Source organism: Lontra canadensis, unplaced genomic scaffold, assembly GCF_010015895.1.
Source record: "Lontra canadensis isolate GAN:19392208 unplaced genomic scaffold, GSC_riverotter_1.0 scaffold21, whole genome shotgun sequence".
Classification (NCBI taxonomy): domain Eukaryota; kingdom Metazoa; phylum Chordata; class Mammalia; order Carnivora; family Mustelidae; genus Lontra; species Lontra canadensis.
The window spans coordinates 24,027,795-24,039,280 of record NW_022631015.1 but is presented as its reverse complement, the minus strand read 5'-3'; the positions used below and the strand labels follow the sequence as shown (position 1 = coordinate 24,039,280).

The 11,486-nt window shown below is 39.8% G+C and overlaps 1 pseudogene; it reads left to right on the top strand.

The window, feature by feature from the left end:
• Positions 1-7,923: 7,923 nt before the first annotated feature.
• LOC116870070 lies at positions 7,924-8,414 on the top strand (annotated as a pseudogene).
• Positions 8,415-11,486: the final 3,072 nt, after the last annotated feature.

Sequence of the window (11,486 nt, the reverse complement as noted above, 5' to 3'; positions counted from 1 at the left end):
GCCTACGTTCAAAGTCCTTCCATATTTTGGTATAAGAAGAAATAGAATCAAATTCTCCGTTTTACTTTGCTTAAAATAATTTGTTTCCTGAGAAGGTGTAATTCCCCACCAATCGCTTGCCTAAATGAGACAGCTGGTACAGTTGTTTGTGTGCACGGTTTGTTGATTGCTTAAAACACCGTAATATCACTTGGTTGTAAGAAAGACCGGTCACCTGAAGAAAATTTGGACATTTTCTTTTTCCTTTGTTCTACTTTGCTAAACTACGCTACTGATCTCGTTTTCATTTAGCTTTTAATTAAATTCAGTTAGAAAAATTAATGTTTTGGAGTTTTCTTCTTCTCACTATTATCCTTTTTGAAAGCTGGATATTACTATTACTGAGGGGATTGGGAGACCATTTGCTCTAACAAGGAGTCTTTGCAGCTACCAGAATCTCTGCAAATTTTGAGAATACTCTGAATCTCTTTAAATTCTGCTGATTCGATTACATAACATCAATTTTTTCAGGGGCACAAGAAGTTTGTATTAGGTGAGTTTATTAGCTTACCAAAACTTATGGTTAAAGTCAAAGTTTTTACCAGGGGTGATTAGCTGATATCTGTAAACCCCATTTTAAATCCATGTAAATATGTGTGCACCGAACTAATACACATTTCAGATTTGCTGTGCTAAATTCAATACCTTCAAAATTTAAGGCAGTTTGCCCCATTACATTCATTCTTTCAATTATTCTATAGTTATTTATAGAATGCCAATTTGTTTTTATTTTTTTACCCCAAATGAAATTTTTACAAAGATGAATAAAAATAATGATTTTCTTGAATATGTGAGAAGAGAAATCAGTCCTTTGTGAAAGAGAGAGTGCACTTAAACTAGCACTCACTTTACATTTTGGGTAAATGGGTTTGGGTTAAAATTTACAATTTGGGTTAAAATGATTATGAAGTTACTAGGCATTCCCCTTTCGATATCCTACTCACTTAATGTTGCAATAGTGTGACTCCTGTTACAATCCAACTGCTTGCTTTGTACCTTGACAGTTTAAAACTCTTGACTGATTTATCTAAAACATTTATCTTTGGGTAGTAATAATTCCTCACTGCCCTCAAACTCAAACCATGATTTAGACTCAATATATCACTTCAAGAAAACATGTTCTCCTCTTAAAGAAATAACATCTTATATTCATTTACAGCTGGGTCCCCTGATTTAGGACTATAATAAGACTTTAAATCAAAGTTCACATACTTCATTGTGGAAAAGAATTGTTCAACCTGAACCCCAAAATTTCCCAAAGAATCAATTCCTTGATGCTCACCAGAGTACTTCCTTTCATCTTGAAATCAACTGAATAGATTAGTTCACTAATTTTTGAACTCAGTGCAATGGTCTTGGGGTCACACACTCACAGAGTGACCTACATTCTAGACTTCAAACTTCTGTTCTTTCTTCATTTCCATAGTGTAATATACTTTCCCCTTTCTCAATCCAATTTCCCTGAGAATAATAAATTACATCAGTGAGAACTCAGACTCCAAACAAAGGTCATTATTTAAACATTACTAAAAGTAGCATCATTTTACACAGTAGATGACCCACATGTAATTTATATTCCAGTGATTTTACTGAGACATCTACTGCCCTTGTCTAGGCCATGTAGGTCATATGTAGTAAGATGCTTAGTTATGTTGACAAACATGATTATATATTCATACTTAAACTCAAGTTCATTGGTAAACAGAAGGCACACCATGAAGCTATAGTTACAGAAGACAAGTTAGGACCATGATATCCAAACAAATAAGAACAAGACTTATTCACCAAGTTTCTATTTAATAATTACTCAGTATCAGATTTTTTGTGTTTTTTTTTTGTTTTTAATTTTGTTTATTCATTTGACAGACAGAGGTCACAAGTAGGCAGAGAGACGCAGAGAGAGAGGAAGGGAAGCAGGCTCTCGGCCAAGCAGAGAGCTCGACGTGGGACTCGATCCTAGGACCCTGGGATCATGACCCAAGCCGAAGGCAGAGGCTTTGAGCCACTGAGCCACCCAGGTGCCCCTACTCAGTGTACTCAGTGTCAGATTTATGTTAGGCCCTAGGTTACCAAAGGCGAATTAGAGTTTCAGTCCTTATAGAGATTCACTCTAACTGGCTCTCTGGGTAGTTACAACTGTCACTTTTCTAGATGTTCTCAGCTGAGAGTTTTTTCATGTTCTCTCATATCTCTCACCAAAAAGCTTCCTTATATGGCTTTAACTCTTCCTTTCAGACTACTTATGGTGGTAAGGTTTGGATTTAGCTGCTATGGACTTTCCTCGGGGATAGCTCTCATATGTTGTAATGGTAGGCCGATACAATCTTTACACCTGTCACTTAATGCCATTATCTTTGGAACTATTACTGAATCACTAGGTTTATTACCATTTCACAGGTGGGAAAAAGAAGCAATTGTGGCACCAAGTAAATAAGAGTTAAAGAGAACTTTTCTCTCTTAACACTTTCAGAATCAAAAAGAGGAGCCACAATCTTCTTGCCTATTTATTCAATGTAACTATATTTAAATGACAACTAATATACATTTGGGGGCCTTCTGATGACTTCTTAGGCTCAGGTTACTAAATTTTTCATCCTTCCCATCTGTTACGTGAGAACCACTGCCACCTGAGTTCTATCTGTAGACTAATCTGTGACTTGCTTAACACTATAAAGTTCAGAACTCTAGTTTTGATCCGTATTTTTACCTAAAGTATATATTTGGACTCTATTGCAAATTTCATAATCTACTCTGTGGTCTGACAAATAATTTGAGTGACATTCATATTAATTTCCTATAGTTGACTTTCACAGAGGTAATTGCCTGACATTTTCTTTGACAAGTCCTACAGAATTTGCTTTCTCATAAGTGAGACAGAGTGGACACTATGCTCAGGTCCCCTGATCCCCAACCACAAACTCCAGCATTTCTTGGCTGTCTCCATCAAGAGAAAAAGCTAAGATTCTATGCCCTTGAGTAGCCTGTGTTGCAGGAATGCAGAGGGAGGATGCTGACTGAAAGAGGGTTCTTTATTGTGAAGACTGGTAAAGATGAGACCAAACTAGTCTGCCCCAAGACTGAGGACAGCAATGACTTTTCACCCAAGTTCTCCCTCATTATAATACTAAAAAAATCACCCCGAAAGGTGGAGATGTAACATGCTAATTAGACATGTGACACATGAAGAAGCTCAAAGACCTTTAAGCACGTGGGATCCAAGCAATCCCCTCCTCTATATTCCCACAAGCCCTCTTTAAAGCTCTCCCTGACCCCCCAGAGCCAGCCCGATGACTCCTCTGTGCTGCCTCCCTCCGGCTCCAACAGAAGCCCCAACAAAACCTTGTCTTCTGCCTCCTGTCAATGTCTATTGTTCAGGGAGCCCCAGAGCCCAGTTAGGCAACAGAAGTCAGCATTTTTGCCAAGGTATTTATTTCAATATGTGGATTGTACCCCAAGTCGGGGTCATTGCTACTGTATCTGGTTTGTGACTTTGAAATCTCTGTATTCTGCTATAACTAAGCACGGAGTCCTTCAAAGATTTGACACATCAGTGTAAGCCGCTGTCTCCAAATTCTTTACAGACCAGCATCCCTGCTTGCTGAGTTTCTCACAAGATTTCTCTGAAAAGGGAGCCTGCTCCCTCCTCTCTATCTGCCTCTCTGCCTACTTGAGATCTCTCTCTCTCTCTCTCTGTCAAATAAATAAATAAAATCTTAAAAAAAAAAAAAAAGATTTCTCTGAAAAGGGCAATGCTGGCAAGTGAATGCTTTGTGTGTCTCTCTTGTGTATGTCCTTAGCTTTAGAAGGTCTGGACTTTTCAGTAGGATTGAGAAGGAGGAATTTGAAATGGCAGCTCCTTTGAAAGATGGTTCATCAACCCAATTAATTTTCTTATAAAGTTTTTTTTTAATCAATGTTTTTCTGAAAATTTTTCTTCAGTCAAGGAGAAGACCCAGGAGACAGCTGATATTTCTGTCAACTCTAACTTCTTTGTCTTCATCAGTTTTCCTGTCTTCTATCTTGCGAGGATGCCATCTGCTTTGATCATCTCACACTTTACTTCTATTTGTCTGATCCAGTTCTTCCCAAAGATCACTAACAGGCCAGTTTTGGAGAGAACAGCAGGGCACCAAATCACCGCGCGCCTGATGCTCCCATGGGACTTCTCAGAGCCAGAACAGTGCACCAACCTCATTTTCTCCTGACAACACAAGTCACGATTGTCCTTTGGTTTGTATTTCTTTCTAGAGTGTACTGAAGTATACCTGTGAATGTCAGCCTTCTGGAATTCTCAGAGCCTTGGAGAGGGAGGGCATGGGTTGCGGAATTCTTGGCTCTTCTGGATAGCCCTGAGGTCAGACACTGCCCACAGCCCAGATTCCAAGATTACACCCAGGCAAGGAGGGAGGCCACCTCCAGATCCAGGGCCATCAGCGGCCAGAGGTGCAAGGACAGGAGCACTGCTTCTTTAAATGTTTTCTCTCCACTTACTTGTTTTTTCGTCTTCTAGTACTCATTTGTTGTTGGATTTTGGAAAGTTATGTTAGTTTCTACCTTTTGATACCATTGTGATGCCTGCTAAGATTGTTCTTTGACTTAATGTTCTAGTTGACTAATTTGATCTTCAGGTATGGCACCCATGGTCTTATCTGATAGTCTGTTGAGTTTTCAAAAAATTCATTAATTGCTTATGCATATGCAGGGTCTCTATTTATTCCAGAATCACGTTTCTGTCTCCTTCCTTTATGACTTTGTAAATTTGTATTAGGTTTATTAGGTTTATTTATTGTATTCGAATCTCATCCATAAATTCTTTCACTTCTAGCATAGATTTCCTCATTATTGTCATTTTAAGATAGAGTTTGCACCCTGCACATGTGTCCTGCCCAACCTCTGGGCCCATGCTCTCCCTTTGTTGATAACATGTATTTCTGGTAATAGGAGAAAAACCCCTTTCCTGATTGTGCAGATCCCAGTGATACAAGGTGAGAATGGCCATGCCACATGGCAGATCCTTCTGGTTTACCAAGTTGGCCACACTACATCTCATTTGCCCCCTCTCCACAAGGAAGCCATCCACCTCTGCCAAGAAATTTTCCTGTACCGTCTGCTACAGCGCTGTAGTTTTTCTGCAGTATGTCCCTATTTTTCCTGGGATGTATGTGAGGAGAAGTTGGCTGGATTGAGAGCAGGGAGACACTCTCCTCAGACATTACTTTGTCTGCCTTTTAAACACAGGGTTCGAGTCCTAGCCTGAGTGATAGCAGGTACCTACATTACAACTCTGAAATTGTTTCCACCACTGGACATTCTATGAATTCTTTGGGACAGGTAGTGAATACAGCAGCATAAAGCTCCAAGGAAGTGGTTTTCTTTCTACCCCTCTTCTCACTCTGTATTTTTTTATTTTTATTTTGGTTATTCTTTAAGAAATACACCCACTCTCCTCTTGTCTCCATCCTGGCTGTGTTACCACATAGCTTCCAAAAGTGACTGATAAAGGTGAGAGGTAACAAGGGAAAAATCCAAACCTCCCAAATGCATATTTTAAAGAATATCTTTAGGATTTAAATGCTTTGCAATAATGAATTGAATCTTCTCATTAATGAACCTGGTATCACAAAACTGTGTCCTTTCTCTCAATTACAAGTCCCAGCCTCTTTATTCACACTGATTTCAGCTGTTCAAAGTTTCATATACACTTTGCTCTCTGGCACACAGTTTTACCTTAATTGTCCCCGGGGATGGGAGCGAATCAAGGGGCAGGACTAGTCACAGCTATTACTGCTCTCAGTTAAATGGTGTGGTCAGGTGTGCAGAACTCACACGTGTTTCGGGGAAACCACAGTGTGTCTGGAAACAAACAAGAGTTTGGTGTTAGTTTGAGACTTCCAGAACTTCCTGAGTGTAATCTGAAACTGGCCCCTCTGAGGAGAGCAGGGAGAGACTGAAGAAAGAGGCAGAGGCAGCCATCTCTAGATTGGTAGGTGGCACTTTTAATTAGCAAAAGAATTTACATACTAGGCTTGTCTTTGGTGGCCGAAGACAAGTCGACCCCTGCACCTGCCTACCAAATCTTAGAAGTTCATACAGAGGAGGTCCTAACTGGGTTCACTCGAATACACTGTCTAGAGGGTGTCAAAACACTATCTCACTATCTCAAAGCTGTGTCCTTGGGGTGGCTTCTAGAAGCAGGGAATGCTTACAGAACCCATTTCCAAAGACAGGGGAGGGGGGTTAAGAGCTCCTGTTGCCAGGGTCCAGCTCACGAGTCAGCCAGTGACCACATCCTCTCAATGACCTGCCCAACATTTGGGAAGAATCCATTTAATTGGATTCATAACGTTTCAACCTTTATCTCATTGTCAGAATCAGGGTCCAGAGTTCTAATTTGTACATCATGGAATGGTCTTTATTCATTTCTGTAAAATTAATAAGTGATTACAGGTACTGGGCAGTGATCCATGTGTTCTGGCACATTTCTCCCGTTATCCTTTGTAAAGGTCATGATGTCACTATTCTCAGCCCCAGTTTTCAGGTGAGGAATTTCTGAGACCTAGTGTATTTTACTGATCACTCGGTTGTATTTTACCACTCAGGGTTTTATAATAGCCTGTTATAAGTTATAGGAGCCTGAAGAAAAAGTAACATTAAAGAGCCAGAATTTTGTTATTTTGATGAAAACACATTTACATGACACATAGCATCTTCCATCAGCAGCAATCGTCTTTAGGCATATGAATGCTCAGAAAGAATTTCCATAGTCCAGGTGATTCACGTTTTATTTTCATTGAGGTAAAACATACATAAGGAGAACCATATATAGCTTACACACACATTCTCTGCAAACTGTATGTATCTATAATACCACCCACCTGAGGAAAGACAAAAACCTTAGCAGCAGTAAGCCAGGAGTATCTCCCATTGCTCCATTCCCCTCACCAGCCCAGAGTCTTGACTGTTCTAACTGAACAGATTCATTTTTCTGTCTGTGGCTGGCTTCCTTCAGGGGGAAAATAGACAACCAACCTTACTTCCTATCTCTTATGCTTCCAACACTGCCTCCAAAATATATTTTGAGATTTAGATTACTTGATTTGAAAACAATTAACTAGAGAAAGAAGAACTATAATAAGGGATACAGCCAGAATTCTGTGATGACCCCTGTGGTTCCTTTTTCTCTGGTGTGCAGACCTCATATAATCTTCCCTCCTTGAGGGGAAGGAAAAATTCTTCCTCTACTTTTCAAGGTCTTCCAGCTGGTTTAAGAGTTAAATTGATGTGAGACAGATTAACAGGAGAAAAAAAAACCCACAAAGTTCTATTACATATGCCTGGAAGAACAATAATGAAATGGAGAACTTAAGAAATGACCAAGACAGGTGGTTTTTATACTTTTTAGACAAAGAAACAATACATTTTTGAGGAATTGACAGGAGAAAGAAAACAAATGTTTGGGAACTTTACTGAGTAAGGAATTCTAAGTGGAATTTGGACTGAGAGAGCAGATTAGTAGAAAACATAACCAGGTTGTAAATACAACCTTATCCGCTCTTAAATTTTCCATCTCTGGTACAAAAATGTCTTTTTACTTCTTAGTACAGAGTGAGTATTTTTCATATGAAAGATGTATTTCCTGCTTTCAGGGAGACCGCAGAGGGTCTGTTTCCCTAATAGCTTCAATTCAATATATCAGTATGTGACTGTGGTACATTTTGGGACAACCTGACTATGGCCCCTACACTGCCCTGATTGGATTACATTACATGACAAAGTGGAAGGGATTTTTCAGATGTAATTAAAGTTCCTAAGTTAAAAATAATAAAAAAAGAGAGATTAGGCCTTGCAGTTGCTGCCTCCTGGAGCCACCTGTGGGGCCCAGCCATGGTCAGCTCCACTGTGTTCTTCAATGTCACCCTGGACAGCAAGCCCTTGGACCAACTCTCCTTCAAGCTGTTTGCAGACAAAATTCCAAAGACAGAAGAAAACTTTCGTGCTCTGAGCCATGGAGAGAAAGGATTTGGTTATAAAGTTTCCTGCTTTCACAGGATTATTTTGGGATATAAGTGCCTGGGTGGTGACTTCACCTGCCACAGTGGCACTGGCAGTAACTCCATCTGTGGGGAGAAGTTTAATGATGAGAATCTCATCCTGAAGCTTATGGGTCCTAATGTCTCATCCATGACAGACTTGGACCCAACATGAATGGTTCCCAGGTTTCCATCTGCATGGCCAAGACTGAGTGCGATGGCAAGCATGTGGTCTTGGGCAAGATGGAAGGGGGCAGGAATATTGTGGACGCCATGGAGTGCTTTGGGTCCCAGAAAGGCACAACCAGAAAGAAGACTGTGACTTCTCACTGTGGACAAACCTAATAAATTTGGCTTGTGTTTTATCTTAACCACGAGACTATTCCTTCTATAGCTCAGGAGAGCGACCCTTCACCCATCTGCTCAAACCATCTTACAATCTTTGTGCTCTCACTGCAGTTCTATGGCTTCCATATTTTCCTTACTCCCCTGTAAGTCTAGCTGGATTCCAGAGTTACGTTTATGATTGTGAAATAAAACCTAAACAAAACAGTGACAAAGAGGGTGACTGGTGATCCTGGATGGGTCTGACCTAATCAGGTGAGCACTCTGAACGAGGGTCCAAAAGAGACATATTTAGAGGGAGAGGGGCTCTCCTGCTGGCTTTGAGGAAAATAAACAGCTATAATATGAACTGTTTCTGAAGAGTGTCATGTAGCAAGAATGCCTTTAGCAACCAAGAGTCTGAGTTCTAAAACAACAAGGAACAGAAGTTTGCCAACAGTTGAGTGTGCCTAGAAGAGCCTCAGATGAAATTGCAGCCTTAATGACACTGAATTTAGTCTGCTGAGACACTAAGTAGAAGATACACCTCAGCCATATTCCTAGTCTGCTGAAACTATGAGATAATAAATTTGTGTTATTAGTCATTAAATGTGTAGTAGTTTGCTACGTCTCCATAGAACACTAATCTACGAAACTATGTGAACATGGAGATTTCTTAACTGAAAGTCATTCGAGTAGGCTGTCCCTTTTAGAGAAAGAATCATCACTATGAACTGTGACATTCTTAGTATTTCTAGTATCAACAAGAAGTGGGGAAACGAACAGCTTTCTTACGGTGGTTTGCTCAATTTAGCCAGTTGTCAAATATTAGCTTTTAAGGTATCATGGACACTTAAATATTTGTTCTTGGCAATTGGCCAAAGCAGCCCATAGGTCTCATTTAAAATTTTCTCTCACTTGGTTAATCATCCAACTTTTGATCTCACCTCACATCTTGATCTTAGGGTTGTGAGTTCAAGCCCTAGGTTGGGCTCCGTGCTTGGTGTGGCGCATACAAAAGAAAAGCAGAAGGAGAAGAGAAAATTTCTCTCATTTTACAAAATCCTTCTTGCCATTTCACCTCCTGTGCTATTTTCCTTTCTTCTGTTCATGCATGTGTTTTACTTGCGTTTCCTTATGGTTGATAAAATAAGCATTGTGGACAAGAATCAGCTTCCCCACTTACTTGGTACAGCTTGTTTGGTAATTGGACATTAATTCATTTACATGTTTATTCAATAATTATGAACTTTATTTGTGCAAAGAAATAAGATGGGATAAAAATAAGTAAACAAGGAATAAGATCCCAATTAGATCCTACCCCTTCCTTTTCAAATATTTGAGTCTCTCATTAGCTATCTAGTTTTCACTGGAAAACAAGGTTTGGTTTTGTTTTGTTTCCATTTGTTGTCTCAAGAAAGCAGGACATTTGTGTACTAGAAGTTTTCACAACTGAAGTTTACCCATCATTATGCTGTCGTTAACCATGCTTGTATCCCCCTTAATTCTTGTCATTTCATAACTACATTTATAGCCTTCATTAAATTTAGTATGACACGTTACGATTAGACAGGTGCAAACCTGAAGGGGCAGATTTTCCATTAGGGACTGATGCTATAGATGCTCCAATATGGTAAGCATAACTACGATAGTTCAAAATCCTGTATGGAGAGATGAAAATCCTGGAATAGATTTTAGAGCAAGAGAGGTTTTAGAGCAAAGCCGTGTGTATTTCAGAGGCTTATGTCACTTAGTCACCAAAAATAAGGATTCCCCTAATGGACATTAATCAAACAGTCTGACCACAGAGATCTTTGCATTGACTCATTTCAGAAAATATTCCATCTGTATTTCAGAAACAGTTAAGAGATAGTTTGTGTTTCAAGCTAGAGGTGTGTGTATGGAAATGGACATGAAGGCTGTAGGACCAAGTTTAAAAGAGTATTGAGTTAGGGGCACCTGAGTGGCTTAGTGGGTTAAGCCTCTGCCTACAGCTAGGTCCTACTCAGGGTCCTGGGATCAAGTCCTGCATTGGGCTCTCTGCTTGGCGGGGAGCCTGCTTCTTCCTTTCTTTCTGCCTGCCTCTCTGCCTACTTGTGATCTCTCTCTGTCAAATAAATAAATAAAATCTTAAAAAAAAAGAATATTGAGTTAAAAATGTATTGAGACGGATCCACTCAGCAGAGATTCTGAATTCAGGATTTTCATTTAAGTGGCTGGGAATGGCTCAAATATTTTGAGAGGTAGGATGACAGAAAGATGAACCCAAATGTGGCCTACACTAAATGAAGTGGAAATATTAAGAAATCCTTAGTATATGTAGAGGAAGTTATGAAAGCTTTGAGATTATTGGAATTCTAAAGTATTTATTATGTAGGATCCGTTCATCCAAACCAAAGGGTTCCACAACACATGCCTCTCACCATAGCTGTGACAAATAAACTCATGAGTGTAGCCCAGCATCCTAGAAGAGCTTTGTGGGAGTTCTTCCTACACATACAAAATTACATCAGGAGTTACTACCGCTAAACTATAATGCCTAAATACAGTCAGAATAACTTGAACCCAGAAAGACAGGTGCCAAGTGATATCAATCACCAAAAATAAGCGCAGCATGATTCCCCTAATGGACATTAATGAAACAGTCTGACTCACAGAGATCTTTGCATTGACTCATTGGTTATGGTTCTGTAGAACCGATGTATATAAGAGGTCTACTAAAGTCTTACTTGGTCTGGAAAAGGAGAAAATTCCAGGCCTTGTGAATATAAACCTGATTTACATAATATAAATCACTCAGACATCAAGGATAATCACGGATCCTTAATCATTCCCAGACTTGAGCCAGTTCCGTGACCCAGAGCCCCTTGAATGACCAGAAAGATAGATTCTCACGAAGAAACCCTAGCACACAGCCAATAACCATGAATCTCTGCAAAGATTTATTCTATCCCTTTATCCACTCCACAGCCACCATAGTGAATAAGTGTAGGTCCCTCTGTGGGTGCCTGGGGTGGGGGGAAGGTCTCAGTGTATGTTCTTGGCAGTGTGCTAGGGTTTCTTCGTGAGAATCTATCTTTCTGGTCATTCAAG